General features: G+C 35.3%; 1 pseudogene; it reads left to right on the top strand.

Annotated features, from left to right (window-relative positions):
• Positions 1-8756: 8756 nt before the first annotated feature.
• On the top strand, positions 8757-11105 carry LOC100727535 (RNA transcription, translation and transport factor protein-like; annotated as a pseudogene).
• The last annotated feature ends 379 nt before the right edge of the window (positions 11106-11484 follow it).

Below are 11484 nucleotides of genomic sequence, written 5' to 3' on the forward strand. Positions count from 1 at the left end.
CTTTACAAATCATCTCGTCAATATCTTTAATTAAATGTTTCTTTTCTCATAAGACTTTATAGGATTCATTTTTATGTCAGGAGGGTGATATGTTTCATTACAACCTGTCATTTGTAATGACATTTTTGGCTGAATCTCCATGTCTGGTTCCTTCCTATTAAGTAAATCTATTCTTATATATTGAATCTATAGCATCTTGCTACCATATATTTTTACAAAATCTGGAATATTTTATATGTGTAAAGAATATTATTTCTCATATTCCATTTTTTCTTATGTATGTTTACTTATTTCCAATGTGTTAAAGGTCCATTTGTCTTGATGATTTATGGTTTGTTTCTTTAGAGAAGCAGGATTGAACCCAGCATTTAGACACATTGCTCCTAGTACTTTCTTTTTCAAGGTTTATTTTGTCGCAGAATTTTCATAAACTACCAAATTGCTCAGGCTAAGATAGAAATTTCTGTTTCTCTGGTTTAGTTTTGCAAAAGAGTTAGATGCAATCAAGCACCCCTATACTAGATAGATAGCTATAGATATAGATCTATAGATATTGATATATATTCGTTACTTAACATGGTTGAATTTTACTCTGTGATGTCTTTTCATTTTTGTCCCTCCCTACTCCACAATCAATATAATCAGTTTGTCATATCTGTAAACTGTGCATCAATTATTAATCATTCTTACATATATACAGTTTACATCATACACACACACACACACACACACACACACACACACACACACACACACACATACATGTGATCCTGTAACATAATTAAGTAGCTTTTTTGTTGATTTCCTCTCAGTTCCTGCTATATCTGGGCCTATTGTACTATCATATATCTGTTAAAGTAGCTTTGAAGGACCACAAGACTTCAATAATATCATTAATATGACTTGCTATGTATTACAAATTACATCATCCAGATAAACTTCCCTTACAAAATTAACTGCTGTTTTGTGCAAAGGCAAATAAGAGGTGGTTGTGTACCTCAGTATAAAAGTATGTAAGATTTCAATCTCCAGCACCCGAAAAAGAAAAGAGAAAGACAGAAACACAGAGAAAGCGAGAGGGAGACAGACAGAGACAGAGACAGATTTCTCAAGAAAACTTCAAATAAGTATTACTGGTTAGAAGTGAAAGGATTTTGCCCCAGATGGGACACTGCAGCTGTGGGAGGCTGGGAGGTAGAACCAAGGGACTCTATCTTGAGGTCACCTTTCCCTCCCCTAGACAATTTACCTGTGGCAGGAAATAAATTCCAGTGGGCTATCAGTGCATCAGTAATGCCCCTAAGGCACCACCCCAACCCTAACCCATATGTGTGCCCCCACACCACGTGTCTGGCGGGGAGAATGCCAGACCCTGGAGGTCATGGAGTCTCTCTCCACATTATTAAAATAAAGGCCACTTTTATTTCATACTTCTTATCATTTTAGCCACGCCAAAAATTCTATCAAGAAGTACTTGTAAGCGCATTATTTTTGTATTGAATTATATTTTGAAAGAATGAAAAAAATGAAATAAAGAATGGAAGAGAGAAAAGGAGAGATGGAAGGAAGATTGGGCACATGTGTTTCTACAACAAGACAAAAAATAAAGCTGAATAAATCATTGGAAAAACAAACCACATCACACCTCAGAAGGTGATTTAGCTTTCCTAAGGCTTTGCAGTGATCCTTATGTGCACTTGCTGACTCCTGCTTACTTTTATAGAAGCACCCGAACTTTCTTATCTGTAACTAAAAGTAGGCAAATGTATACTAAAGAAAAGATCATTTAAAAGAGAAGATACTCATATTTGCTGCAGTTTTCTGTAATTAATGTCAAAATTCCATTTGAAAGTGGTGAATTATTCCAGTTTGGTTTCTTTCACATATAACAACTGCTACACAAAGACAATTTTCTTTAGGAGTGCCGATAACAAAAACATTGGCTGAGAATAAAATGTTTACTTAGGCATGGGAGATGGGATTTTAGTGGCTTAACAGGGGAACAAATTTCAATCTTTGTTTTACTACCCTTTAAAAATATTTATTTCCACCGTATCTGGTGTAGCTATGCTGAAATGGCTGCTGTGATTCATTCCTGGTCAGTTTCACAGGCAAAAACCTCCTGTTAATCCGGAAGCAGATCCCTTTCCCACACAGCTTATCTGTAACACCCTCCTAACAATACATGACACCAAAGGGGAAAAACAGGTGTGGGCCACAGAGTAATGTTCATTAGGTGACAAGATGACGTGGGGGAGGAGATGCTATGCCGAAGCCCAAACGCAGGGGAAGAAGGTAACATTATATTAGATTAGCTCACTTATATGCTAGAAAATCCAAGTGCTAATGCAACCATAAAATTTAAAATATATTTATTCATAAGCAAATACAATGACAATTATTTCCCTTACCATCCAAGTCAGTCTCTTTTTACCATACAGAAAGCAAATTGCATCAACATATGTGTAATTTACAATAAGCAAGTACCTGTATTGGACATTAAAACAAACTAATGGTAGGCATGGGGTAGGAAACAAAGAATCAAGGAGCCAAGATGCTAAAACAATCACTGGAAGTGGAAGCTCTGACTTCCAATAAAGTTAGAATCAAAACTACTAGAATGTAGCACTATTCCTACTGAATCATTATCATATGGACTTCCCAAAGACAGTGTAAGGTTAAATGCTGTACTTCTTTTATATTTATTCAAGTCTCTAAATGTTTATATTGAAAGTGCTATTAAAATACTCTGTTTAACTTGATTTTGTGCCACAGAGAAAATGGTAAATTTGTTTTTAACTAAGAGCAAGGGTAAAAAAAAAAAAAAAGAGAAACACAAGAAGATTTTAATACATACATTCAAGAGGTAGATAAACCACATAAAAAACCAGAAATTACTTGTATGTGATGAAGTCTGAGAACTTATAAAGGGTATATTTTATTACAATACAAAGGCAAATCTAGATTTTAATGTCTTTCATAGACACAATGATACTGTTTTAAAAATAATTACACTATAACTGCCTCTATGAAATTTTTTTAAAATCACATTTAGAGACTAGCTTCTTGAAACAAAATAAGCCATAACCATCAAAGAAATTTTTTTCGTTTGACTTAGGTCAAAATTTCTTGACATTAAAAAAGATTTGAGTAAAAGCATACATTAATGTTTTTTATGAGTAAGAAAAGTATAAAATCAGTTAAGCATAAAAGTATCAAGTTAAAAATCTCATTAAGGGAGTAAAATCTGTTTAATAAACAATTTTTAAATACTTAACATACTTTAAAAAATTGTAACTTTATTTATTGTCTTATAAATCTCTACATCAGCCGGGATAGTACTTTCCCAATTTGCTGGTGAGTAAATGGAGGCCAGATGGTAAAACTATATAATACTACCCATGATTTTAAATTATTAGCTAGAGAGGTCACTGACATGAAGAAGTAATAGTCTTTGTCTTCTTGGGCGAGAAAAATTTCACAAATTGAAAAAAGCAAGCCTAGAGTGCTATTAAATATATTTACATTTGCTCACAGAACAGACAAATGGATGCTAGTGACTTCCTTAATCATTTAATTCTTCACCTCCATCACAGCCAGTTTTGCAATCATCCTTTTTACTCGCCACATCAGTGAAATTATTTCAAACTCATAGATTTAGACAAGGAATTTTCCAAAAATCAAATTGTTTCAAAGTTTTCTGAATTTCTTTTCAGGGTAAGTCTTACAGTATTTTCTAAGTATCACAAATAAAAAGATATAAAGTTGATTTTTGCCATTCCATTTCAGATTGTTTTTCTTAGATATCAAGTTCTTATTTTATATATTTGAATGCTTTAACATGTTTTTAAATTCTACATTATCAACTGTTTCTTAACTTTAATTCACCACAAAGCACACTGTCCTTTTGTCAACTCTTATTTCATAAATTTCTTGAAAGCCCTTGCTCTTAGTTATTCTTTTTTTTTTTTTTTTTTTTTTTTTTTTTTTTTTTTGGTCTTTTTTGTTTTTTATCAGTACTCACGACTGCCTACTTACAAGGCAGGTGCTTAACTAAATCCCCAGCCCCTCTCTTAGTCACTCTTGGTTTATGTTTCATTTCAACTTCTTGTGCCTCAGTAGCAAAAGATCAATCTCTTCAATAAGTGTTATGAATAAAACTGAATATCCATATGTAGAAGAATGAAATCAGATGCTTGTATAACATTATTTACAAAATGCAATAAAGATTTATGTATAAGACCTGATTCTGTGAAACTACTGCAAGAAAACATAAGATGTAACACTATTTTTACATTGTTCCATGCAATGATTTTTTAAATTTGATTCTAAAAGTGTAGACTATGAAAGTAAAAAGACAAAAAATTTATATTGTTATAAAAAAAGAATCACAATAAAAAAGTCTACAGTGAGAGAAAATTGTTGTGTGTCATATATTTAAAAAGAGATTAACAGAAAAAATATGTAGGAAATTCAATAGTAGAAAAATGTAAGTTTCTTTAATAATGAATAAGTGAACTAAATAGACGTTTCTCAAACTTAGGCATATAAAATGGCAAAAAATATGAAAATATGTTCAACAATGCCATTATGAAAAAACAAAACCACAAAGAGATACAAATCAAAATCGCAATAAGATAACACCTGTTATGGTCGATACATTGTGTTAACTCAGAAGTTTAAAAGTTTGAACTGAGAGATTCAGCAGGGAGGCCAGGATCTTTACTTTGGAAATATTCTCATCCTGTCATTCTGTGCAAAAGGAGGGTTCAGAGATTTTGTGATTTCTACATCTGCCTGCCCGGGGAACAGGTGGGTGTACAGTATCAGGGAGGAGAAGACGCTTGTTTCCACCCTTTTTGCTCTGGCTGCTTTTGCTTGCTGCTGCCTTAAAGTGTTGCCCCTGTTCCATGTCACCTTGCCTTAGAGCCAGATGATTATGGACGGAAACATCCAAAAACTGTAAGCTAAATAAACCTTTCCTTCTTTCGTTTCGGGCATGGGGTGTTTTTGTCCCAAAAAGAGGAAAGTAACCAGACACATCTGAAACATATTGGAATAGCTGTTCTCAGAAAAACAAAAAGATAAGCTTAGGAGAGAACTAGAAAAAAAAAAAAAAAAAAGAGCCATTATGGATAGTTATGGAAATATAAATTAGTGGCACCATTATGGAAAATAATATCTAGTGTTCTCAAATAAATAAATTAATAAAATTACCATAAAGTCACCATCAATGAAAATCCTTTCAAGAATTCCCAAGCCTGTCAAGTTGACACAATTAAGCATAAGTACTAAATTTCAGCCCTAGTCAACTTGACACCAAACACATGTTTTTAAATCACAATCTTTGAATATGCACAATAACAAATTAGTAATTCTGCCTAACTTGTTATAATATTCCTTTGTTTAACCACTTTGAATATATTAATCCTTTCATTAAAGTATCAACAGTACCAGCGTTTTTCCAAAGTTCAACTCAAAATTTCTCTGAGACTCAATACAAACTCTTAGCTATGAATGCTCTATAAATATCAAAAACAAGTTACATAATCTGAAGGTACAATGTCACTAAACAAAGGTTCCCATTCCAAAGGGGAAGAACAGGAGGGTAAAAAAGAATCAAAACAGAGCTAAACCAGAATCCTATCAGGACAAGTATTATTCTGTGGCTCCATGTCCTGCATCTGAAGCTAACTCTGTCAGAGCCCGCTGCTTTCCTTATGAAAAGTTTATTCTCTTCCAGTCTGAATTTCTTGCTATAAAAAATTGAACACAGTAACAGCTAACTCATTGTTTGTATTGAAAATCAACTGAAGTTTTTTTTTTTTTTTTTTTCTAAAGTAACACTCCTAAACTTTGCCTGCTCCAAATTGTGTTTAATGAATCTTTATTATTATCATTTAAAGATATGCTAGGTTGTGAGGTTTATGAAAGCAATTTCATAATTAAAAAAGTATTAATTAAAAGTGAGCCAAGCTCCAGTGGAAAAATTAATTTGCTTAATTAACCTGCTTACTTCCATTTCACCTACTTTAATTGTTTGCTGATTCTTTTAACTGCCTTTGTTATTTTGTCTTATAACAAATGTTTTCTGTTTATTTAATAATAATAAATTAGATTACAAAAGATTAAAGATTGTCTTAAAGAAATAAAGTTTTAAGCATAAATTTAGAAGCATTATTTCCATCTAAAGCGTGCATAAGCTGAAAATTTAAATAATTTAAAATCTATTTAAAACAAAATTATCCATAAATGGTGTGATAAGATCATTTAATAGCTGCTAATCTAAATAAATATGCTTTTAATCATCAAGTGGCATTTAATTAACCTACAATAACTGGCTTATTAAATTTAAATTAAATCATTATATGAGGCTTCATTTGAATTGTACAAGAATGTTATCCTTTTCGACTATTTTCCACTCATCAAAGTATTTCAAGTTTGCTAAAAGGAAAATTGAAAGAATTTTTAAAGATAAAGTTCTCATATATATATTGGGTGCAAAATCCATACTCCACCTTCACACATTAAATACAGCAAATATTTCAAAGTTGCAAACAACAAATATAACCATGAAAAAAATAAGCCTAGAAATTAGGTAATTAATATGTCAGTCTCACTGTCTCCAAACACACATACACACATATAAACACATACATCATATATTTTGAAATGTATTTATATATACAAATCAGATTACTTGAGTGATTCACTAAGTTTGTATTTTTTGGTCAAATTTTTATGATGCTTCAGTTTCATCTCATATAATTCTTATAACTTTATTTTAGAATATTTTTCTCTATGTGATTCCTGATCCAATTACAAAGAAATTGTGATTTCTTGAATAATAAATTTAGAATTATGTATATTTCCTTTCATGAAGTACTTCCACTCTAATTTATCAGTAATACTGAATTCTTTTAAAGTAAATTTCATCTCAAATGCTTTTTTCCCTCTAATTCATTCAGAGAAATAATAAGTTTTTCTTGTTATTAAGTATTAAAGAGAGGTTTCTATAATCCTACTTTCCCTATTGTGGTCATTCCTGCAAGTAACCTTAACTAATTCCAAAAGGAAATGAGAAATTTTAATATAGCAAAGATAGAGATATTCATAGTGTTATAGTACCTTAATGGTAAGGGCTATTATATCTGAGGTGAAGAAATCAGGAACATTGCCTTTTCTTTAAACTTCCCAGGCTACCCATTGGGTAAGTTGAGTCACCTAATTTTTTTGTCAATTCACTTGGCTAGAAATTGTAATGAGTGGATTCAGCTTGTCCTTTCTTCCCTTTAGGTGTCTTATGTGAATGTTTTTTGTTTTTTTTTTTTTTTTTTTTTTTTTTTTTTTTGCTTTGCTTTGCTTTGTTTGTTCATTATCAGGAATCTAACTCAGGACCTTGTCCTTGCCAAGCAGGCCCTTATGCCATTGAGCTTTATCCCTGGCCCATGCTTTAGTATTTTGTTACAAGTACAAGACCTCTTTTACAATATAAAGTCTAGGTTCAAGTTGCATTCACTCAAAAGCATTATTATACAAATTCAGGCACTGGTTTAAATACAAATGAAACTCCAAGTGGTATCCATTTTTCCACTTTGGTGGATACAGTCCTTAAAATCACTTGGGAGTGATTCCATCCCAGAGGGTGGCCCAGCTGGAGGGCAGTAAGTTTATGTCCTGTTCCCCTCCATTACATCCCAGAGGGTGGATCCACTTTAAGTCAATGAGTTTGTGATCTGAACCTCAACCACTGCATCGTAGAGGGAGCACCTGCTATGAGAATACAAGACTGAAGTGTACCTTAAGACCCAGGACAACAGCCTAGTACACAGATGCACACAGATGACACCATCAGGTCCATACCCAACACATCTCTGGGATGCAACACAGAGATTATTAGCACAGAATTCTTACCACCAGAAAAAAAAAATCAAAACAAAACTTAGACATCCCTATGAATCCACCAGCAACCATCAGGGACTAGTAACCAGTCCCAGTGGTGAGTACCAGCCAGCCAAGCTACTGTGCACCTGTCACCATCAGAGGAGACTCAAAGTAGCTACATGTGTAGGGAGATGCTAGCTCTGCACCCCAACACTAGCCTAGGAACCCAAGCACCTGACCCACTCCCCTAAATTGTGGGTGGACGGGCAGCATGAGAAGTACATAGGACCTCACAACTTGCTTGTGTGGAAGAATCCAGGAAAATGTTAAGACAAAGAAATAAAAGACAGTCTCTGGCCTTCAACTCATAAAGAGAAAGTCCAAGGGATGTAAATATGGAAGAGACTGTAAATCACAAGCCTGAAGTTTATGAAGTGAAGGCAACTGAAGTCACACAACAACATCATGAGGCTACAAAATAAATTTGATCAGAAATGCTATCTCAGGTAAAAGAAAAAAATGAAAAACAATAAAAGAATTGTTGAGCATTCTAAAGAAGGCATGGATAAAAAAGAGGAGCACAGGGAAATAGGAAAACCTTAAACAAGCAATATGAGACATATTGAATGCATAAAACAGATTCAAAGAGATATCCAAGAAATTAAAAACTCCATCAAATTTGGCAAAATTGCTTAAAAGAAACTGAGGATAAACTTTCTGACTTTGAAGACAGGTTTACAGTTAGTGACCATGAAAGGAAAGATCTCTTAAAAATAAGAAACCAGTGGCATTGGCCCACCCTGTCATCACACTGGTGTCTGAGCAGCCTGCTCATCCCACTTCTCTTCTGGAGGAGGCCCAAAGTGGGGACCATGTTCCAATGCAAGCTGACAGCTCTCAACTACAAAACCCTGCTAGTTTCAACTGCAAAGATGAAACAGAAGTTAGAAACTTTATTGTTTGGCTTAAAAACCAGAAAATCAGACACAACAAGATTGAAGACAGGTAATTTATGAAACAACTCCAGCACTGACTAGTGCAAGTTCTTTGACAAGTATCTCAGAGATGTTGACTGTCCTTCCAAGATTCAGGCTCAACAAGAAGCAATTGATTGGCTCCTTGGCTTAGCTATTAGACTTGAATATGAAGATAATACTCAAAAATACAAGGACCTAGCACTTGATAACACATAAAATACTGACAATGCAACTAAAAATGCAGAGCCATTGATCAATTCGAGTGTAAATAATCCCAATTTGAATGCTGGCATAAAGGCTTTAGCTAACCTCCTTCAGATTCAGTGCCATGATGACTACCTGGTAATACATAAGATAATTCACATTTTGGTTCAGGAGCACTATTATGGGTTAAAAACTGGTGGTCTAGTTAATGCCAACTAAATTAAATCAGCATGGTGCTGAGCATAGATGTTCCAGCTGAGGAAAGTTGTCATCATAAATAGAGACATGGAGAAGGAGAAGCTAGGCATTATGGATGTTGTAGTCAGGGGTTGTACACAGAGAACAATTCAGATCAGGACGTGGAGTTTATAATATTTTTATAATGGTCACCAGAAGTTAACACAGGAGAATGCAGGAAATCTATCCACAACACCAACGACATAGATTATTTAGTCAAGAGGGCAATGTCCCACATGAGTTCAGATAAAAACCCAGAGGTCAGGACAACACTTCCACGAGTCCAACTGGAAGTCCAGAGCCCACAAGAAGGACTCATGCCAGTCCCTTTTACGGATTCATGCCTGGAAGACCCAAGGGTCAGCGGTGGAAGCCAGAAAGTCTATGCTAGCAGGATGAAGGAGCTGTGCTCATGGGATGAGGGTTCTACACTGGAGCCAAAAAGTCACACTCACAACAAAGAGTGGGGCTGTCCTGAAAGGCACCATAGCTGTCCTCAGTGACACGGAGGCCCCGAGCTCCTCCAACAAGCACAGTCGGGTATGTGCCAGGAAGCAGCGTGATGAGTTCATCCTGGAGACCAGGCAGCACATGTCTTCCCCTCTGGAGCCAGGAAGCAATGCTCGATGTGAAGACCAAAGCTTCTCCAGGAGAACCAACAGCTCAGACAGCAACTCGTAGGAGAACCCACAGTGCCTCCTTAATGCCTCAATCCCTCTCCACACCTCTCTTCTTCTCCACCTATTTATCCTGGCAACCCTTCTCAGGTGGAGCATCTTCTCTCAATGCATGCTGATGTAATCCACCTAGCGTTAAGTTGACCACCAGTTTTCAAACCATAACAGTGGATTTCTTTAAGTGTTGCTGTTGGTTCTCCTAGAGAAGCTCATCATGACTAGCTTCCCCAGTGTGAGTTTGACCATTGTCATTGGAGGAGCTTGGATTCTTGTTGGTGATATTGGCTTTGGTTCAATTTGGAGAAATCCTGGTCCTTACATTTAGCTCCTGGCTCCAGAGGAGAAGATGTGTGTGCTTAATCTCCAGGACAAACTCATCATGCTGGCTTCCTGGCCTGTACTGACTGTCCTTATTGTCAGAGGAGCTTGGGACCTCCATGTTGCAGAGGATGGTTGTGGTGCTTTTCAGGGCAGCCCTGGTATTTATTTTGAGCATGATGTTTTGACTTCAATGTAGAACTCTCAACCTACCAGCACACCCCTTCACCCTGCTGGCATAGACTTTCTAGCTTCCACCACTGACTTTTGTACCTTCCCAGCATGGATCTGTAAAACAGACTGGTGTGAGTCCTTCATGTGGGCTCTAGACCTCCAGTTGAACTCATGGGAGGCATTGTCATAGGTTCTAGGTCTTTAACTGGATGCATGCAGGACAATGCTGTGTGATCCAGGCCCTTGGCTGAATATTCTGGGTCTTTAGTGCTGTGGACAGATTTCCTGAACTTCGTTGTGTTAAACTCTGGGCGATCATTGTAAAATAACATTATAAATTTTGTGTCCTGATTCTAATTGTTTCCTCACAACTCCTGAATACAACAAATGCCTAATGCAAGATGCAGTTGCTAAAGCAGATCAAACAGAAGAGTATTTTCTTATTGCTTTAGACAAACATATTCTTGGTTGTGACACAGGAGCAGTTCTTAATGAAGCTGCTCAAATTCTGTGATTACTGCATATAGAAGCACTCAGAGAGCTACAGACAAAAATTAATGAAGCCATAGGAACTGTTCAGGCAATTATTGCTGATCCAAAGACAGACCACAGACTGGGGAAAGTTGGAACATGAACACTTCAGACTTCAGCATCTTATTTGCTTAATACAATTGAGAACTATACACTTCTGGCATATATTTGGAAATCAAATCTCACTTTGGAGGGAGGAATCCAAGAATATTCACCATGTTCTAGAAATTTACCACCAAAATTACTTTGTTTTCTTTAAGAAAGTGAAAAATAAAAAAGAAGAAACCAAGAAATAACAATTCAATGGCTGCAAGATAATGACACTAAGAAAAAATATTTTAAGAATCATATGTGTCAGTGATAAAACAGTATAAACACAAATGAAATAATAAGACTCTTTAGAGAAGTAATAGCAGAAAATTCTCAAGCATGGAAAGAATTCCTGATGTACAGATAAGAGATGTATAGACCTCCAGATAGCC

This window comes from Cavia porcellus, unplaced genomic scaffold (genome assembly GCF_034190915.1).
Source record: "Cavia porcellus strain 051 isolate PalLab524CR breed Dunkin Hartley unplaced genomic scaffold, mCavPor4.1 scaffold_21, whole genome shotgun sequence".
Taxonomy (NCBI): Eukaryota; Metazoa; Chordata; class Mammalia; order Rodentia; family Caviidae; genus Cavia; species Cavia porcellus.